This window comes from Balaenoptera acutorostrata, chromosome 13 (genome assembly GCF_949987535.1).
Source record: "Balaenoptera acutorostrata chromosome 13, mBalAcu1.1, whole genome shotgun sequence".
NCBI lineage: Eukaryota > Metazoa > Chordata > Mammalia > Artiodactyla > Balaenopteridae > Balaenoptera > Balaenoptera acutorostrata.
Window position 1 is genome coordinate 47411804 of NC_080076.1, and position 19569 is coordinate 47431372.

Below are 19569 nucleotides of genomic sequence, written 5' to 3' on the forward strand. Positions count from 1 at the left end.
ATTGGAAGAGATTATAGTCAGAAACTTCCCTAACATGGGAAAGGAAATAGCCACCCAAGTCCAGGAAGTGCAGAGAGTCCCATACAGGATAAACCCAAGGAGAAACACACCAAGACACATAATAATCAAATTGGCAAAAATTAAAGACAAAGAAAAATTACTGAAAGCAGCAAGGGTAAAATGACAAACAACATACAAGGGAACTCCCATAAGGTTAACAGCTGATATCTCAGCAGAAACTCTACAAGCCAGAAGGGAGTGCCATGATATACTTAAAGTGATGAAAGGGAAGAACTTACAACCAAGATTACTCTACCCAGCAAGGATGTCATTCAGATTTGATGGAGGAATCAAAAGCTTTACAGACAAGCAAAAGCTAAGAGAATTCAGCACCACCAAACCAGCTCTTCAACAAATGCTAAAGGAACTTCTCTAAGTCAGAAACACAAGAGAAGAAAAGGACCTACAAAAACAAACCCAAAACAATTAAGAAAATGGTAATAGGAACATACATATCGATAATTACCTTAAACGTGCATGGATTACATGCTCCAACCAAAAGACACAGGCTCCCTGAATGGATACAAAAACAAGACCTATATATATGCTGTCTACAAGAGACCCACTTCAGACCTAGGGACACATACAGACTGAAAGTGAGGGGATGGAAAAAGGTATTCCATGCAAATGGAAATCAAAAGAAAGCTGGAGTAGCAATACTCATATCAGATAAAATAGACTTTAAAATAAAGAAAGTTACAAGAGACAAGGAAGGACACTACATAATGATCAAGGGATCAATCCAAGAAGATATAACAATTATAAATATATATGCACCCAACATAGAAGCACCTCAATACATAAGGCAACTGCTAACAGCTATCAAAGAAGAAGTCGACAGTAACACAGTAATAGTGGGGGACTTTAACACCTCACTTACTCCAATGGACAGATCATCCAAACAGAAAATTAATAAGGAAACACAAGCTATAAATTACACAATAGACCAGATAGATTTAATTGACACTTATAGGACATGCCATGCAAAAACAGCAGATGAGACTTTCTTCTCAAGTGCACACGGAACATTCTCCAGGATAGATCACATCTTGGGTCACAAATGAAGCTTCAGTAAATTTAAGAAAATTGAAATCAGATCAAGCATCTTTTCTGACCACAACACTATGAGATTAGAAATGAATTACAGGGAAAAAACGTAAAAAACACAAAACCATGGAGGCTAAACAATACGTTACTAAATAAACAAGAGATCACTGAAGAAATCAAAGAGGAAATCAAAAAATACCTAGAGACAAATGACAATGAAAACACGACAATCCAAAACCTATGGGATGCAGCTCACCACTATTATTCAACATAGTTTGGAAGTCCTATCCACGGCAATCAGAGAAGAAAAAGAAATAAAAGGAATCCAGATTGGAAAAGAAGAAGTCAAACTGTCACTGTTTGAAGATGACATGATACTATACATAGAGAATCCTAAAGATGCCACCACCAGAAAACTGCTAGAGCTAATGAATGAATTTGGTAAAGTTGCAGGACACAAAATTAATGCACAGAAATCTCTTGCATTCCTGTATACTAATGATGAAAAATCTGAAACAGAAATTAAGGAAACACTCCCATTTACCATTGCAACAAAAAGATTAAAATACCTAGGAATAAACCTACCTAGGGAGACAAAACACCTGTATGCAGAAAACTGTAAGATACTGATGAAAGAAATTAAAGATGATACCAACAGATGGAGAGATATACCATGTTCTTGGATTGGAAGAATCAATATTTTGAAAATGACTACACTACCCAAAGCAATCTACAGATTCAATGCAATCCCTATCAAATTACCAATGGCATTTTTTACAGAGCTAGAACAAAAAATCTTAAGATTTGTAAGGAGACACAAAAGACCCCGAATAGCCAAAGCAGTCTTGAGGGAAATAAGTGAAGCTGGAGGAATCAGACTCCCTGACTTCAGACTATACTACAAAGCTACAGTAATCAAGACAATATAGTAGTGGCACAAAAACAGAAATACAGATCAATGGAACAAGATAGAAAGTGTAGAGATAAACCCACGTACCTATGGTCAACTAATCTATGACAAAGGAGGCAAGGATATACAATGGAGAAAAGACAGTCTCTTCAATAAGTGGTGCTGGGAAACTGGACAGCTACATGTAAAAGAATGAAATTAGAACACTCCTTAACACCATACACAAAAATACACTCAAAATGGATTAGAGACCTAAATGTAAGACTGGACACTATAAAACTCTTAGAGGAAAACATAGGAAGAACACTCTTTGACATAAATCACAGCAAGATCTTTTTGATCTGCCTCCTAGAGTAACGGAAATAAAAACAGAAATAAACAAATGGGACCTAATGAAACTTCAAAGCTTTTGCAAAGCAAAGGAAACCATAAACAAGACAAAAAGACAACCCTCAGAATGGGAGAAACTATTTGCAAACGAATCAATGGACAAAGGATTAATCTCCAAAATATATAAACAGCTCATGCAGCTCAATATTAAAAAAACAAATAGCCCAATCCAAAAATGGGCAGAAGACCTAAGTAGACATTTCTCTAAAGAAGACATACAGATGGCCAAGAAGCACATGAAAAGCTGCTCAGCATCACTAATTATTAGAGAAATGTAAATCAAAACTACAATGAGATATCATCTCACACCGGTCAGAATGGCCATCATCAAAAAATCTAGAAACAATAAATGCTGGAGAGGGTGTGGAGGAAAGGGAACACTCTTGCACTGTTGGTGGGAATGTAAATTGATACAGCCACTATGGAGATCAGTATGGAGGTTCCTTAAAAAACTACAAATAGAACTACCATACGACCCAGCAATCCCACTACTGGGCATATACCCTGAGAAAACCATAGTTCAAAAAGAGTCATGTACCAAAATGTTCATTGCAGCTCTATTTACAATAGCCAGGACATGGAAGCAACCTAAATGTCCATCAACAGATGAATGGATAAAGAAGATGTGGCACATATATACAATGGAATATTACTCAGCCATAAAAAGAAATGAAATGGAGGTATTTGTAATGAGGTGGATGGAGTTAGAGTCTGTCATACAGAGTGAAGTAAGTCAGAAAGAGAAAGACAAATACAGTATGCTAACACATATATACGGAATCTCAGGAAAAAAAAAAAAGAAGGCCATGAAGAACCTAGTGGCAAGATGGGAATAAAGACACAGACCTACTAGAGAATGGACTTGAGGATATGGGGAGGGGGTGGGGTGAGATGTGACAGGGTGAGAGAGTGTCATGGACATATATACACTACCAAATGTAAAATAGATAGCTAGTGGGAAGCAGCCGCATAGCACAGGGAGATCAGCTCGGTGCTTTGTGACCACCTAGAGGGGTGGGATGGGGAGGGTGGGAGGGAGGGAGATGCAAGAGGGAAGAGATATGGGAACATATTGTATATGTATAACTGATTCACTTTGTTATAAAGCAGAAGCTAACACACCATTGTAAGGCAATTATACTTCAATAAAGATGTTTAAAAAAAAAAAAAAACTACAATGAGGTATCACCTCACGCCAGTTAGAATGGGCATCATCAGAAAATCTACAAATAACAAATGCTGGAGAGGGTGTGGAGGAAAGGGAACCCTCTTGCACTGTTGGTGGGAATGTAAATTGATACAGCCACTATGGAGAACAGTATGGAGGTTACTTAGAAAACTAAAAATAGAACTACCATATGACCCAGCAATCCCTCTACTGGACATATACCCAGAGAAAACCATAATTCAAAAAGACACATGCACCCCAATGTTCACTGCAGCACTATTTACAATAGCCAGGTCATGGAAGCAACCTAAATGCCCATCAACAGAAGAATGGCTAAAGAAGATGTGGTACATATATACAATGGAATATTACTCAGCCATAAAAAGGAACGAAACTGGGTCATTTGTAGAGACGTGGATGGATGTAGAGACTGCCATACAGAGTGAAGTAAGTCAGAAAGAGAAAAACAAATATCGTATATTAATGCATATATGTGGAACCTATAAAAATGGTACAGATGAACCAGTTTGCAGGGCAGAAACTGAGACACAGATGTAGAGAACAAACGTATGGACACCAAGGAGGGGAAGTGGCGGTGGGTAGGGGTGGGGTGGTGGTGTGCTGAATTGGGCGATTGGGATTGACATGTATACACTGATGTGTACAAAATGGATGACTAATAAGAACCTGCTGTATAAAAAAATAAATAAGATTCAAAAATTAAAAAAAAAAAAAAAGAAAGAAATGGAAGACCCTCCTCAGGCTGAAACACCAGAGATTCCCACTATTCTTACAGAAGTTCTTGAATAAACATTTCTAAATTTGTTGTATGTCTTTGGTCCATTTCCAGAATCTTAAAGTAGTTGTTTTTGACAATTATGTCCAGTTTTATCATTGCTTTTCAAGGAGAGGTTTTACTGAGCTCCTCACTAAACCATTCCAGAAGTTACCCCTGCTTACTCATTTAAAATGTACCTTGAGGGACTTCCCTGGTGGTGCAATGGTTAAGAATCCACCTGCCAATGCAGGGACCATGGGTTCGATCCCTGGTCCGGGAAGATTCCCTATGCCGCGGAGCAACTAAGCCCATGCGCCACAGCTACTGAGCTCCAGAACCCGTGAGCCACAACTACTGAGCCTGTGTGCCACAATTACTGAAGCCCATGTGCCTAGAGCCCGTGCTCCACAACAAGAGAAGCCACCGCAATGAGAAGCCCACGCACCGCAACAAAGAGTAGCCCCCGCTCGCCGCAGCTAAAGAAAGCCCATGCGTAGCAATGAACACCCAACATAGCCAAAAAAAACAAACAAAACAACAAATATACCTTGCATCTCTCAATTCCCTAGCACATAGTGCTTTGTACACAGAAATCGTTCTACTGTTTGAATTAAATGGAATTAAATGTAGATGTTTGATTGTATTTATAAAATGGCATTTGTCCATTTGTACTTAATGTCCAAAATACATTCCTCTTTCTTTATCCCTCTTCTTCCGGATCAGGTTTTTAAAACTACTGACTAAATACACTCTTGATTTTTGCCTAGCTACTCTTCTTATTTCTCTCTACCTCCTTAGCTGGCTCATTTTCTCATCTCTGTCTTTTATATGTTGGAATTTCCTAAAGTTTTGATCTCAGATCCTCTTCTTTCCTCACTTGATACTCTTTTCTGGGACACTTCATTCACAAGCTTGACTTCAGTGGGCTCCCTCTAAGTGCAGATATACTAATGTCCAGGTCAGGTCTCTGAGCTCCACACTTTCACTTCTTTCAGTCTAATTGATACCTCCTTTCTGATGCCACAAACATATCACACACTCAGTATATCTAAGTCTGAACTCACGTTCTTCCTACCAGAACCTGTCCTGTTCAAGGGTTTTCTATTTAATGGAATGACAGGACAATCTATCCATCTGGGCCACTGTATAGTACATGGATATTCTTGCAATTGTACTTATTTGTGATTCCACATTCTGGTCATCACAAAAATGACTTTCATTGGTGCTTTTCATTCTACCCTAAGAGTTTATGATTTCTTATACAAACTTTCTCACAAAAAGTTAATGTGTCTCCACAAAACTGTACAGTTGTGAGCCCTTTCTTCTTGAAAAAAACAGCATTTTGGTGTTGTCTTCATAATGAAAATATGTGTACAATTGCCACTATACCAGAAGAATAAAATAATATAAACTTTAATATAGTACTCTTAAAAAGTTATTTCTTGGTTATGATGTTATGATATTAAAAACATTGGTTGCAGTATTAAAAATATTGTGCTGAGGTAATTGACTTTCTATATAGGTGTCAAATTTTTCCATCTATTTCAGAATAGTATTACATCCACTTCTCTGCCAAAGTATTTAAGAGACACATACATGTCTGAAGAGCTTCCAAAAAAGGTTAGTGATAATGAGTAAGAGGTGAAAAAACAACACCTGTGCTGAGAAGATCAACTGCTAGAGAAGTATAAAGGGGATTTTACAACAGTTTTCCAAAAGACTTACATTATTCTTGTGTCAAAGTTTATTCCAAAGGCTCAAAATCCCAGCCAGGAAAGAAAGATGAAGATGATATCATCATTACAATTACATGGATGACAAAAACAATTGAGGTTCAGGGAAGATGGCTTATACAATGTCACAGAGCTATTATGGAGGAGAATGTTCTGCTTTTAGATTCTGGGCTTTTTTTACCCTAATAGCAATCACATAGCCAGTTGTTACACTCATTTGGTCAGTGTGGAAGCTTGGCAAATTTTTCAAATTATAAACAAAATGGACAGAATTCAAAGAAAAATTGTCCATTCATTTTAAAATAGTAAATTAATTCAGTTCAACAGAGTTTTAATGAGCCTGCGTTCTAAACCTAAGTCTGTCCCAGGAATTAAGTTGTAAACAATTGTGCTTTTGGTATAACTCATGATCTGCTAGGACAGGGGCAAATGCTTAAGTAAACCACACCTAACCGTATCAACAAAGATGTTCTATCATTTCAGAAACATGAACTTATTGTATGCTAATGAAATTTCATAAAAAGAATCAATATTCATGTTAAAATCAAGCAAACTTTTTAAAGAAACACATCTCTAAGCATTTATTCTCCAGTCACTTTCAGAATAGTGAAAAATATGAAATGATTTTAAGTTAAAGCTATGGGGATACTGTAGTTTTATATAAATATATATATATGGAAAATATAGCTTTGACATATTAATCATTCTAAAGCATATTTTTAATGTAATTTAAGGGAAAAATCTGAGAAAGTATATGCTATTCCTACCTAGATTCATAGAGATGGGAAATTAATTAAATTAGAAAGGTTATCATTAGACCTAAAAAATTCCACTTCTTTTATTCCCTCCCTTTAAATTTTTTTTTTTATCCTCTTTGTTTGAAATTATATTCCCACCTAAGAAAGTGGGGGGTTGTTTTTCCTTCCACTGTAGTTTTTAAAGATCCTCTCTCACTTGTGGTCCCAAGATAGAATATGTGTTTGGTGAAAGAAGATCAACACACAATTTGTGACCAAAAAATGAAAAGAACTCTCTTGCTTTTGTGCCATTTCAAGTGATTTACTTTACTCAGCAGGTCTCTCTTATTGGCCTGGGAGTTTACTTTGCCCAGTGAGCCAAGATGGGTTGGCTGCAAAAAGTCCTTAGAAGTGCCAGACTCACACTGATCCAAAAACAACAACTATCAAATCAATAGCCTCTCAGCCTCTGGCAATGGCTGCATGCACTCAGCATCACCTGAGAATTTTATATTTGTTTGATTAACAAATAGAAGGTGGAAGAACAAAAAAATAACATGATATTTGGCACAAGGATGAAAAACAGTAAGTTAAATAATGACTATAAATTATATCAAAATTAAATAAATGAAATAAATTACTACTTGGCAGGTAATATGATGGTTGCTATCACATGACCTATATCAAATAATCATATTGACTGCTACATGAAAAATTTTATTTTTTTACAGATGAGAAAATAAGCCTAGATGTGTAAATAATTTACTGACTAATGTATTTAGGTGATCATCAATTAGCTATTATTTGAATAAACAAATGAATATACATTTTATGTGGCAAAATTAGGAGCAGAACCTAGTTCTTAAAAATGGAACTACGATTTTCTTTCCAATTTCACCACTTGTTTCAATGTAGAATTTGGGGAACAATTAATTTTATAATGTAAAAACACTTTAGATCTATGAAATTGTAATAAAAATAATTACCAAAAATTATTTTATTTTGTAGTGTCTGAAAATAGTTTCAACCTGTTTTCCTTTATTATTTGGTTGCTGGTTCAATTTTTACTTTATCATATTTTTCAACTTATGTTAATAGAATTCATCTTTCCTGAGGATTGATTATGTGTAAGTTTAGCCTGAGGTGTTTATAAAATATTATTTTTTTGAAAATTATCAAGGCTTCAATCTCAATGTAAAGGACTTGCTAATCTATATGTCTAATTGACATCTTCCTGATTCCTAATTTCCTATCTATAAACACTAGGCATGTCTGTTTGGTTAATTACTATTAACCCAGCAAACAAAATAGAACTCATAACCTTTCTTCTTTAAGAGCCTTCTTTCTTTGTCTTCCTTGTAAAAGAGAAAACCAATAACCCTTTCTGAAAAAGAAAGTACAAGACTGAAATACATTTCCTTCATGGGAGGAAATAACTGGTAGAAAATTAGAGGCACGTGTACTCATTAGTATACTGCCTTGGGCAACATGTAAAATCAGAGGTCAGACTAGCAGGAATGTCAGAGTAACAGTGAAGTGGTTTGAATGGAGAAGGGTGGACCACTGAATTATACAGAAGAAGTTGGAGGTGAAGAGAGATTTTTTTAAATAGGTAGAGAATAAAGACAATCTACAGGTAATCAATCCACAGATGCTTAATGCAGGCCTTGTTTTAATTCAGTTCAAAAGAATACACTCTTCATTCTCATGGGGTTCGTTTTAAGAACTAATCTTAATGTGTCAAATTTTCTGAAGATTTTACAACAACTAAGAAAAAACAGATATACATCACCATGTTTGTTAATGGCTTCTCTACCTTTAAAAAATGGTTTAAAAAAAGTTTGCCCTCTGAAATGTTCAAAGAGGACAAGTATGGAAGGTAATTTAAAATTTCCAATGATCATCATCTCTCGTCTAATGATAGAGTAGCACACTAGTGAATTTCGCATGAATCATAAAGGGCTACTGGGCACTGAAATCTAAACATTCCACAAAAGGAACTTAAGTGAAAGATCAATTTAACAGATGAAGTTCACCTCTAATCTACGTAATTGTTGTACAGCAGACATACACTACTCAGAGCTAAAAGAAAGGAAACATTAGTGGTTTGCTTCAGGCCAAGAGATAGATGTCTCTAGGATTATCAAGATGAGCTGGTGTCTTAGGTCATAGTAAGGCCACTTTTAGGCATAACCATGCGGTAAGAAATAAAGAATAAGCATCTGTATGTAGCTCCAGTAGTAGAAAGACCTCTGAATTCTGATGTTTCCTTCACACCCTAATGGTGTAAGCGTCAAAAGCCTCAGTTTCCTGGCTACTTAATCAGACTTGTTTTTTGCCTCTGGAAAACAAGGGTGAATTCAAGGAGCTGTGTAAATTTTATATATTATAATGTTTGTATCACTTCTTTGCTGGTTTGCTAGTGAACCGAACTATATCCCCGTAGGCAAAGATCTGTGTTTGGCCAGGCTCAGCTTGACCCATCATGAGTTTATCAATTAATTAATCTATATTTTGAATATGAAAGCTTTAAATATTGTTTTTAATTGTTTCTTGGTTTAAATTATAGGATATTATTCAAGGATATATCAAAATCTCAGTTTCTTGATTTATAGTGAGATCTGATAGAACTACTAGATCATTTCTATAGCCATATTTAACTTTAAAAAGTATTAAGATATAGAAAGATAAAAATATTTGAAAGATATCTACCTCTGGTCATTCTGTTTATATACTGTATTTTACTGATTGCCCCAGGTCTATAAGTAGTTAAATTCATCTCATTAGTTCAGCAAGGATTATGTTGTTTCCTTGCACAAGCACTGTTCAAAGTGCTGTAGATATACAAATAAATAAGCTATCTTTCATTCCTCAAAGATATAAGTAATTGAAGAAAGTATTAAAGGCGCTCTGATAAAAGCAAGGATCATTATGAAGGCATAATATAAGTAGTGGCCAAATAATTTGTTTTTGATAATTTTAATTATAATATGAAATTTAGAGTTGGGTAATCATTTTTGTTTCAGCAGTAAAACACTTACAGGGACCAGAGTCTCCTGCTAGGATTTGAGCAACAGCTTATTTTACAACGAGAGCCAAGTAGCCAAGAAGTTTATGCTGCCAAGTAAGAAATCTATACATTCAAAAGATTAGTGTCAGGCCTAGGGTTTTCATTACTTGAACTGCACAAAACTTAAGTTGCACACTCAGGTTCACTTTTTCCACATGGAGAGTTCAATCAGATAGTGGAATTAAGTCTTCAGGTACTGAAGTGAAGCTTTCCTTCCTCTTAGAGTTAATAGCATTAGCAATGTTCACATCAGAGTAAGGATGATGATGATTCCGTTGAAGTTCATGCCAGAAACCACTCTAAAGTTATAATAAAACTGCCTGAATATCAATAATAGTCTACCACTGAATAACTATTTTCTCCACAATAGTCTTTTTTTTAATTTGCCTAAGAACATGCAATCCATTTTCTTAAGACCAGTGACAGAGGAAATTTTAAATGTAAATTTTTATGTAGTGCTCGTATAGAAATTCTTACTCAATATTAATGCTAATAAAAGGTCACAGGTACATTGCTACTACTTGTTTCAAAGGATCAAAATGCCTAAACTTTTAGCAGCTATTTATGAATATAACACTTATACAAATATAAAAGAAATCAATAACATATTTTTTGTTATAACTATACTTAAATAAGCAATAATAAACGGCAAAACTTAGGTTTCCAATTCCTTTGCTCATTACAGGTTTACAGAGAAAATTACTGAAATATGCTGGCATTTTTCCAGCTATTAGTAAAGTCCTTCTTGAGTGTCCCCTTTCTATAAATGGTCTTATATATGATCAGATAGAGGAATCAAGTGCTAAAAAGGGAGTATTTCAGGATTATTTTGTGAATAAAAATGTCATGGACCAAAAGAATAATTGATGTTGCCCTTGGAACTCCACTTATGAATGTCATGAAGCAATTTTTTTGGTGAAAAGGCATGATAACACAAACACAATACAATTCACTTATCTGTTTGCAAAAACCAAGGCCTGGAGAGAAGCATGATTCCTTAAATCATAAATCTATAACTTTTTTATCTGTCCATCTCCAAAAGCTATTTTGTAGTTTACCAATGCTTCTGTAAATGTATTTTAGGAAGCTTTGTTCCAACTTACCTAAATTCAGTTTTTTCCCTTGTTTGGTTAGTGTTCATTCAGTTATCAGTTTTAATTTTATTTTATCATATATATTCTAATGCAAAAAAGAAAAAAGTGTGGAAAACAATTATATCAATATTTCAGCTTAGAATCATATGATTTATGATAATCATAATCATAAGATTTATGCTCTACAGAAATGGCTGGTGGATGATTTAATTGTATTGTTTAGTTCACCAAACTAGTAGAACACTTTTTCTGTTTTTCAACAACTTTATTCCAGGCAATTTAAAAAGGACTTCCTTCATGCCTACTCAAACCAACTACTTGTTCAAATGCCCATGGAATTCAATATGAATCATTTCCACTTGAGTGAAAAACTGTTTCACAAGCCAGCAAATCTCAGGAAGTAAGAGTATCTGTTCTGGTCATATACTGTCCACTGATACAACTCATCCTTTATTACCGTTGCCACATTTTTGTAACAGTGGATCCAGCTGTGGGACTGTTGAGAAAATATTTTATGTTTCTAAATGCTTAAGGCTTTATGATTATATATAATATTTCTGAATATATAAATTCTAATATATGTAATTATAATACATATACATTACAATACTTGAATAACCATCTCTTTTAAATTTCTCAATTATAAAATGGTATTTGTCAAAATATTTTGTGTAACTACACCTCCCACCTCCACTTATAACCCAAGGAAGAGGTTCTACTAAGTGTTTCCAAGATAGAAATGGCAATGAATATTCTTAGGAAGGATTACGTTCTTAACATTAGAAGTTCCTATTATTAGAGTCCTTTTGTAAAAGTTAATGGAAACTTCAATTGATGCTTTATCTATGTATGTACACAAGATTTTATTGAAGAAACCCAAGAAAAAGTAGCTCTTTTAAAAAGAAAAGAGAAATTTTAGTGAAGCATTTGTCAAAAATATAGAAAATCTGAAGTTGTTACTAAACAATTTGGAAGATCACCTTTAGCCATTTGATAGATCATAAAGCTAAGGATCAAATTAAAAATGAACAGTAACGTCCTAGCTAAAATGAATAGTCATCTGATTAAATATCTATTTTACTAATCTTTTATTGGCTGACTGATGAAATGTGTTATAAATTCAGTGGATAATTAGTGAAATAATGAGCAGGAACCTCATTAGCCTGTGCCCTGTGTAAGTTGCGGATGATCGGAATACCTGGCTGAGTTGTTTTGATCAGAAAATATTAATCTCTGTTCTAAGAGGCCACCGTATCAGAGAAGACAAAATAAAAATAAAGACAAATAATTACAACCACAACAATGAGTATATTATATAAAAGAGTGTTTTCAACATGTCAAGAACTTTTCTAGAAGATATCCTCATTTTATGTTCCTCCTGCTTAGCAGATAAAAAAAACTGAGGCACAAATAATTTTGCCCAATATCACGTAACTAGTAAATGACAAAGCTGGGATTTGAACACAGGCAAAATTGGATCCAGAATTTGAATTTTTAAATATTATGCTTAAAAGTGATCAGATACCAAAGGAGGAGGCATGAGTGGTTATGAACTGTGGAAAAAACCATGAATTCCAGTTACCTGGGTTATAGCTTTTAGCAGCACATTTCTCATTGTCTTATATTTCTCCAAAGTTACTACTCCATTTTATTATATACCATGTTTGCACCTCAAATCCTCCAGGTCCACCAAGCTCTCAGCTTCATATTAATGTCTTCAGTTTCCTTAGTTCGCCAGACTTTTTTTTTTTAATTAAGAAACTTATAAGCTATAAAATATGTGGATTATGTTAATAGCCCCTTGAAATCTTCGGTAAAAAATAGTTTGCTTATATACCTTGATTGTCATGTACATTTAAAAACTGATTAAAGGACTAAACATTAAGTATGATAAACTACAATGAACTGAGCTGTGAAAAACAAATGGTTTCAGTTCTTGTCTTATGACAGATATTCATTAAATATCTAGTGGAAGTGGTAAAGAAGCATACAAATTAAGTTTGCAAGTAATGCTAAATTTGAGATTTCATCACTATATAGGTAGGACAGAAGAAGAAACCAAGAGACCTCCTAGGACTCAGAAATACAGGCAGAGTAACAGAGGATGAAGGTGGTATTTATTATTAGAGATTTCTAGTCTGTGGTTATAAAGAAATCTGAGATTGAAGCAAACTCTCATCAGAGTATGGAAATTTCCTCTATGAATATGTATTTTAAATCTTAATTTTCACTCTGCTTCTGTGCTATTCTTTGTTTTAATTTTGAAGGAATATAAATGATTAATCTTGATCCTCAACTATTTATAAACTAGTTAATAGATTCTTTTCTATATGTCCACCTATTGTGTATTCTGATTTGGAAAGAAACAGTGAGACAAAGGCTCAATCATCAATAGAATGTGCTCATCCAGTGATGGGAGTGGGGGAGATGACACACAGCAATCAATTACAGTTGGCTGGGGATCAGGAGTCCGAGGGTAACAGTTCTGGCTGTACCACTAAATTCTCTTTCTAATTTAGAAATATAGTTGACCTCACTGAACCTCAGTATTTTAGAATTCAGGATAATGTAATATTCAGGGTCATTTCCAGCTCCAAAATACATCAATTGTGTAAATAAGAATCTACTAAAAATACCTTGAGAAAAATATATTTTATATCTCACTGTGAACTATAAGGAGTTAATATGATGTGAGGGACTCACCTGAGACAGAAAGTTCTATAAACAGTATAGATCTTACTGTTTTCTGAGCCTAAAGCAATGTTTTTTAAACAAAGGATTTATGGATTGAGAAGGTAATTAACTTAGTATATTTACTTATGTTTTTTGTTTAAAATTTTCTATTTTTGATTCTCCTTATTTTTATAACCTATGGAAGTGCTATAATTAGTATTCCTAACTAACCTAAATGTTCCTTTATGCATTAAATTGTGAAATATGCACATTTTAAGCACCCCCGATGCATTTATAGGATATATCCTTCCCATTGATTCTTTGACAATATTAGTAATAAGAGATTATGTAGATCTAATAAGCTTAAATCTTAAATTTCATATAGAAACTCTTACTGACCCATACATTTTAACCTTCAATGCAACTGAAATGTGCCACATGTTCTAGAAGCTTTTCCTTTATGAAAATGATAATGGACACCAATACTATCTGCAGTGCTATTCTGAGAAACTGACTAAATAAAAACAATTGAAACCCTAGAGATAATAAAACATCAAAACTTCCACATAGGGTGGCATAGTTAGTTTAGAGAACTAGAAGGCCAATAGTCAGCAACTTCAGAAAATTTGCAAGTCATATCAAAGATTAGCCTGAATAAAATATTTTTTTTCTTCTTCCTCAGGGACAGAAACAACTAAGAAATACCATATATTGAACAAGAAATTATCTAACTGATTTTTAAAAAAAACAACTTTTATTAAACCACCATAGAGATAACATGGGAATAAAGAAATTGCATTTACATGTCCTAATACAGAAAAGAAAGCAAAACACAGTGTGGTTGTATGTAAGCCTATATTTTTCAAATTATTAAAAGGCACAAGGGAAAACTGGTGCATATTGTGAATGTGTAGGTTTAAGTTAGATTGGAGGAATAGAGTTTGCTTTGAAATTTGTGAACAGAGAGCTTGCCAAGTCTCATTTAGTCTCATTTAGTAAATCTCCATATTGGAGATTACAGAAATTTAGATAACATCAACACTTATCAGATAGTCATCAAGAACCTGTTTTCATTTTTCCCTGATTTTGCATTCATTGTGAATATAACCCAAAAAACAGATTAAAGTTAACCAAACCAAAGTGGAATGTAATGTAATTATTTTCAGGTCAAATGGATACTGACTTGATCTGTTAGCAGAAGTAAGGAATACCAGCTTGAAAAAAAAAACAAAACTATAACTACTAAACAGAAATTCTTTGGGAGAAATAGGCAGAGATTATGAGCAGTAATATAAAAGAACATGGAATTAAATAGTATCTTACTTCTGTTATAAATGTATGCCTCAATTTTCTCCTTAGTTTACTTCCTTCTTTTGCCTTTTATTTTTCATCAAACACTGGTATAAAGTACTTTTAACAACTCACTGTTTCCTCAAAGTTTAATGGAATCACAACTATAAATAGATTTCCATGTTACATAAGAAACAGTGGAGGTAATCTCATCATTTCTCACCTATATCAGACTTGAGTGTCTTCCAAAGCAGAGGAGAAAACTGATCTCAGAATTATGTCATTGATAAACTTTATCTAATAATTCCTGGTGTGATTGTGAATAGGCATTTGTTATGTTACTTCATTATCCTATTAACCCACTTTAAATAAAGTCAAATTCAGATCTGGCAAAAAATCTCTATATTCCTCACATTTTCAAGACTCCAAACCATCTTACCTGAAAGTGTGTCCTATAAATTAATTCTGCTTTTAAACTATTAAACTCACATCTGCCCACAAATCCAATATTTATTTATTTCTTGACTCTATAGGACTATACCTTCAAAAATGGTAGCCACTAGCTGCACGATGCTAATTTAAATTATAATTTAAGTATAAAAGTAAATTCAATTAAAATTCAATTCATCAACTCACAGCTAATATCATATTCAATGAGGAAAGACTGAAAGGTTTTCCTCTATGATCAGGAATAAGACAAAGATGTCCACTCTCGTCACTTCTATTCAACGTAGTATTGGAAGTCCTTTCAGAGTAATTAGTCAAGAATAAGAAATATAAGGCACACATTGTAAACAGATAACTAAAATTATCTCTGTTCACAGATAACATGATCTCGTATGTAGAAAACCCTAAAGGTTTCACAAAAAAGCTGTTATAAATAATAAACGAATGCAGCAGAGTTGAAGAATACAAAATCACAAGCAAAAATCAGTTGTGTTTCTAAACACTAGCAATAAACAGAAAAAGAAGTTAAGAAAACAATTCCATTCACAATAGCATCAAAAGAATAAAATACTTAGGAATAAATCTAACCAAGAAGGTAAAAGATTTGTTCACTGAAAATACAAAACATTTCTTAGAGAAGTTAAAAAAGACACAAATAAATGAGACATCTGTGTTCATGGATTGGAAGACTTAATTGTTATGATGCCAATGTTGCCTAAAGTGATCTACGGATTCAATGCAATCCCTATCAAAATCCCAATGATATTTTTTGCAGACACAGAAAGGAATCATCCTAAAAATCATATGGGAACTCAAGAGAACTCAAATAGCAAAAATAGTTTTGAAAAAGAAAAACAAACTTGGAGAACTCACAATTCCTGATTTTGAAGCACGTTGCAAAGCTACAGTAATCAAAATTCTGTACTGGCATTAAGAGAGACATATAAACCAATGGAATAAAATGGAGGGTCCTGATATATACCCTTGAGCATATACTCAAATGACCTTCAACAAGGGTGTCAAGACCATTCAATGGGGAAAGGACAGTCTCCAACAAATTGTACTGGGAAAATTGGATATCCACATGATAAAAAATAAAATTGGATTCTTACACTGTATACAAAAATTAACTGTAAATGGATTAAAGACCTAAACATAAAACCGAATACAATGAAAATCCCCAAAGAAAAACATAGGGAAAAACTTTTTGACATTAGATTCAGCAATGACTTTTTGGATATGATAGCAAAAGCACAGGTGACAAAAGAATAAATAGACATATATTATGACATCAAACTTTAAAATTTTGTTTATCAAAGGATACAATGAACAGTAAACAGGCAAAACCTACGGAATGGGAGAAAATACTTGCCAATCAAAGATCTGATAAGGGATTAATATCCAGAATATATGAAAAACTACAACTCAATAACAAAAATCTAATGACCCAATTTCAAAAAAAAAAAAAAGGAGGGAAAAGACTTAAACAGACATTTCTCCAAAGATGATATATAAATGGCTAACAAGCATATGGAGAGATGCTCAACATCACTAATCATGAGAGAAATGAAAATCAAAATCACAGTGAGATATCACCTCACATTCATTAGTATGGCTACTATTAAAAAAAAAAACAGAGAAAATAATAAATTTTGGCAGAGATGTGGAGAAATCGGTATGCGCACTGGGATTTAGTGGGATTGTAAAACTGGACATTTATAGTAAACAGTAAAAACAGTTAAAGTTTTAAAATAACAGTAAGAATAATTAAAGTTAAAAATAGAATTACTCATATAATCCGGCAATCCCACTTCTGGGTGTATATCCAAAAGAACTGAGAGCAGGATCTTGAAGTGTTACTTGCACACATTTATAGTAGCATTATTTACACAATAGCCAAGAGGTGGAAGCAACCCAAATGTCCATTGACAGATAAATTGATAAACAAAATGTAATATATCCATACAATGGAACACCATGCAACCTTAAAAAAGAAGGAAATCCTGTCGCATATTACAATTAAGGACATTCTTAAGGACATGATGCTTGGTGAAGTAAGCTAGTTACAAAAGGACAAATACCGTATGACTCTACTTATATGAGGTATCTAAAGTAGTCAAACTAATAGATATAGAAAGTACAGTAGTACTTCCAGGGGCTGGAGGGAAGGGACAAAGGGGAGTTATTGTTTAATACATACAGAATTTCAGTTCTGCAAGATGAACAGGTTCTGGAGATCAGCTTTACAACAATATAAATATATTTAACACTATTGAACAAAAACTGGTAAAGATAGTATATTTTATGTGTTTTTTACCACAGTAAAAAACATGAAAAAAAAGATTCAGTTCCTTTGTTACCCTACCTACATTTCAAGTGTTCAGTAATTAGTGTATACCATATTGACCACCCAAGTTATAGAACATTTCCATCTTTACAGAAAGTTTGACTGTACAGCCCTGCTCTAGAAGCTTACTTTATCCTTTGCTCCAATCTATTATTCTATCTTCACTTGCTTTTCTATAGACCAGATCTCACAGACATTCACTACAGATTTTTACACTTTCAACATATTGACTCCCTCCACTCTTCATTTCACCATTAACACAAGTACCAAACACTGTATCAACACAAATTTCCATCTTTTATTTGCCACCAAGGCCACTAAACAGTGCAAAAGAAAAACAACAACAGAAACAGAAACAAACAAAACTGTGAGAATTGTGCTATTATAAATTCACTGTTCCCATTATCAGTCGATCAGCCGAAATTATCACACCCTCATCTCCTTCTCCACAGTCAATCTATCCTAAAATCTTATCACCTTTTTCATGCCCTTCCACTTTTCTCTGCAAATGCACTTGTCTTTGTGAAATAGAAATAAGTGCAGCTATAGCAGATAATCTGTCAGTTGTTGTCTTACTATAGGGGGTTTGAGGGATTTGGGGGCTGAAATTTTTTTTAAAAATATACGACCAAGAACTTACAGTGGCACATACAAGCTTGATATGTGAGACTCTGACATGTGAGGATGTGAGGAAGTCTCTCATAGCATGAAACTCTCCAGAGGCTATGGGAGCATGAGGGCAACATCCAGAAAGAGAGAAAGGTATTGAAAAGGGGGTTACATGTCTAGGTGATGTTGATCATCAGCATGACAGAGAGTCTCTGGGTTAGAGAGCTTGGAAGGGCAGCAGCAACTTGAGTTCTTCATAGTCCCAGATTTTAAACTGTCCATGGCTAGCAGATGGTAAGCCCAGTTTCATGGGGTGGGCAAAGCAAGCAGACTGAAGATGGCAAAATAGCTGATTTGGGCTATGTTTAAAATAATTGGATGTATAAAAATTTCAGTTTAGCACCAGCAGGATTTTGTGCTAATAATGAATGAGTCTCAGCCTGCTGTGAAGAAACAATCAATCTAGGAGCCAATATACAAAGGCCATCTTTGGGTCATTTATATAACACCTACTAATTTGAACCACCTACAGCCTACACACTTCTTTCTTCTTTAAAGTTTCATAAATGAGGACCTTTACTCTTTTCCAAGCCTAATATCTCTTCTTCTGCTCTGGATTCTATCCCTTGTTGATCATCAGGAAATGAGACTAATCAGTAGGGCCCTCCTTCACCTGGAATGTCATTTATGAAATATGGGAAGAGAAAAAAAAAAACAAAAAACTGTTGCTTTTAAGAAATTAGTGCTCTGCTTCTGCCAAACATAGGATAACTCTGTATTTATCTTGAATTTTCATTGAATAATTTGAATTAACAAGGGGAAAAATGCTAAGTATATTAGGAACTTTTTTCTACTTCCTGCCCTAAAACTCAAGATTGTGATTATAGTTCTTTAGGTCACACAGGTTTATACCTTAATGGAATAGAGGGGATGAAAAGAACACTTTTAATTACTTCTTTGCAATCTGTGTCACACAACAAACATAATGCTGAAATCCTTTATTTTGCCCAAGGGTGAGCTTTAAACCTAATACCTCTCTTTGATTCAAATACTTCTTTACTCTATATACATATTTTTAAGTTTAACATTATTACATTTCTCTCAAAATATTTAAGCAAAATCAGATTTTCTGTCTTAAAATAGATACATCCTAGTGCACGAGCACACACACACACACACACACACACACACACTCATTAATGGCCTCTGGATCTTG